We start from the raw sequence: 2,500 nt of genomic DNA, 5'->3' as shown, positions 1-2,500 counted from the left end.
CTCACTCTCTCTTACTCTCTCTACTCTCTCTCTCTCTTTCCCCCTCTCTCTTACTCTCTCTCTCACTCTCTCTTTCTCTCTCTCACTCTCTCTCTCTGTCTTTCTCTCTCTCTTTCTCACTCTCTCACTCTCTCTCTCTCTTTCTCACTCTCTCTCTTTCTCTCTCTCTCTCTGTTCCACTTTTCATGTTCAGGCTCTCTCTAGATCATTCTGGCTCCGCGTCTGCTGAATGCAGGCTCAATGGCTCGGAGACCTGATGATTGATTTTATTGTTGTGTACGCACACACACACACACACAGAGAGAGAGAGAGAGCGAGAGAGAGAGAAAGAGAGACAGTGCATTTTATCCTGGTTGGAGTCATCTGTGTGTGTTTGAGTTTGTCAGGGTCCAAAGGCCATTCTGCCAAATCATGGACAGTCAGTCATGTGGCCTGCCCTGTCATCAGAGGGTGTGTGGACCAGAGATTGATCCCCATGGAGTTTGAGGATGAATCAGACACTTGATAATCATCTGTGTTGCCGATGTGGACTTGTTAGTTCATGATGAAGCCCGAGGGGGGGGGGGCATTGCGTCACTCTCAAAATTACACGAAACTCAATTTATTCCTCCTGAAAAGTTCCCAACCCAGACAGGGCAATGTGTGCTGATTGAAGCCAGATTGTAAAGGCCGTTAACTACATTTTTTCCCTCTCTCACCCTGGAAAGTCTTGGACTCTGCTGTCAATTCGTTTTTCTTCACAAGTAGAACAACAGACGGGACTTTGTAGATTTGGCTTGCGCAACTTTTCTGTGGGTTCGTTTTAGAAGTCAAACAGCGCGTCGCGCACATGTTTGAGATAGTGCCGGTATTGATTCTGTGAGGCTTGCGGGGTCGATAAAGAGGACGGGGCTACAGCAACCCCCCCCCCCTTGTACTTTTTGTGAAGTTGGCGCGTCCCCCAGCTCCGACCACCCAACCGATACAGTTCCACTCCAGCGCAGAACGCCCGGACTTTGTGGAGCGGGGGAGGAGGTGCCGTCTGGAGGCAGAGGGAGAGGGAGTAGCGTTGGGCATAGTGTCTGGCCCCTTTGTCATGCAAAATCTCACGGACTGAGGAGAGACCGTCCATCATCATCAGCGGAGCGATCTGAATGGGACGGCAAACAAAGGTCAGTGTCGTTTCCTGCGGATAAACAGCATTGGCGAAGTTCATCAAACTTTGGTCTAGAATGAGCGACTCGGTGACGCACTTATCCGTGTCTTTTTAGAATACTCTTCGCCTTAGCGGTTTGCTGGGGCTCCGGAGCGCGCTAGGCTCCCCATAACGACAGCTAATCGGGAGATTAGGGAGACTTAATCGGGTTTCTTTGTGTAACTTCTGGCGCTTTGTTAGTTTTAACGGGAAGTTTGAATGAGTTAGAGACGGACTGTGAAGCCTTTATTTTTAGGAACTTTTGATACGTGAAACGCTCAAGTATAACTATCAGTAGTGAAAAGTAGCTTGATTTCTGCTTGTTTGGGGTCCGTGATCTTGACATTGTGTGAGGTTGCGTGACCATTTAGCTTGTTAACAGTTGCGCGACCGAAAAGTTGCCAACTTTTCATTCACACTGCAATCGTTTGTTAGACCCCGTGTGCTGATCACTGCAGTGGTTTGTTAGACTATTACCCCGTGTGCTGTTCTATAGACCAGCGTTTTGGGGGTGTTTTCCGGGATGTTGGCTGCAGTTGGTCAGTCACAGTCACTGCCGGGCCGTTTTCCAGGGTGTCCTCTCAAGGCCGGCCCATCACCAGGCTGGGATCGACACCTCCGTCTCGTGCCTCCGCCTGGAAACCGCGCTGGTTAATATGCTCATTGGACCCGGGGGGCGCAGCTATTATGTGGTTTTAAATGTATGGTGGTGGATGCGAGGGGGTGTTGCGTCTGCGAGGGAGTTTTCCCCAGTTTTTCCCCGTCGCGGGTCGGAGCCCCGAGCTGCTGAGAGATCCAGACTTGCAGCTTTTACCCCCCCCCCCCTACACACACACACACACACACACACACACACACACACACACTTCAACCCCTCCCCATTTTAAAATAAGTGGTTTATTAGTTTGGACAGCCAACGCTTAGGAAACAATGGGACAGTGTGAGGAGTCTGGAGGATGGACAAGGGTAAAAACAATAAATTGTGGTCAGGGGTACACACGCACACACATACACACGCACACGCAGGCGCGCACACACACACACACACACAAACACAGACACACACACACAAATTCACTGCAAATCATTACCTAAAGACAGGGGTGTTTGTGTAGACTCAGCTCCCTCACACACACAAGAGTGATGTGTTAAAATGACACGTGGCGTGTGATCTCAGGGACAACACAAATGTGTGTCAATTTCAACACAGCGCTTGTGTGTGTGTGAGGGAGCTGAGTCAATTTCAACACAGCGCTTGTGTGGCTGGGTGGGTGAAAGGGTGAAAGACAAACAAATAGCTTTAATCTGTGTTTCACCCAGCCAGCC

The 2,500-nt window shown here is 49.8% G+C and overlaps 1 protein-coding gene across 5 annotated transcripts in view; it reads left to right on the top strand.

Annotated features, from left to right (window-relative positions):
• Positions 1-2,500, top strand: part of phldb2a (pleckstrin homology-like domain, family B, member 2a) — a 63,717-nt gene that overhangs the window by 12,529 nt on the left and 48,688 nt on the right. For 3 of the 5 annotated variants that reach the window (XM_042093045.1, XM_042093047.1, XM_042093044.1), the window contains exon 1: positions 584-1,151. The exons of 1 other annotated variant lie outside the window; for it this stretch is intronic. The gene's annotated coding sequence lies outside the window, so the exon portion shown is untranslated. Of the gene's footprint in view, positions 1-583; positions 1,152-2,500 lie in introns of those variants that run through there. One more of the 5 variants, XM_042093046.1, reaches the window with a different exon arrangement.

This window comes from Alosa sapidissima, chromosome 5 (genome assembly GCF_018492685.1).
Source record: "Alosa sapidissima isolate fAloSap1 chromosome 5, fAloSap1.pri, whole genome shotgun sequence".
Classification (NCBI taxonomy): Eukaryota; Metazoa; Chordata; class Actinopteri; order Clupeiformes; family Clupeidae; genus Alosa; species Alosa sapidissima.
This window is presented reverse-complemented; position numbering and strand designations above follow the sequence as displayed.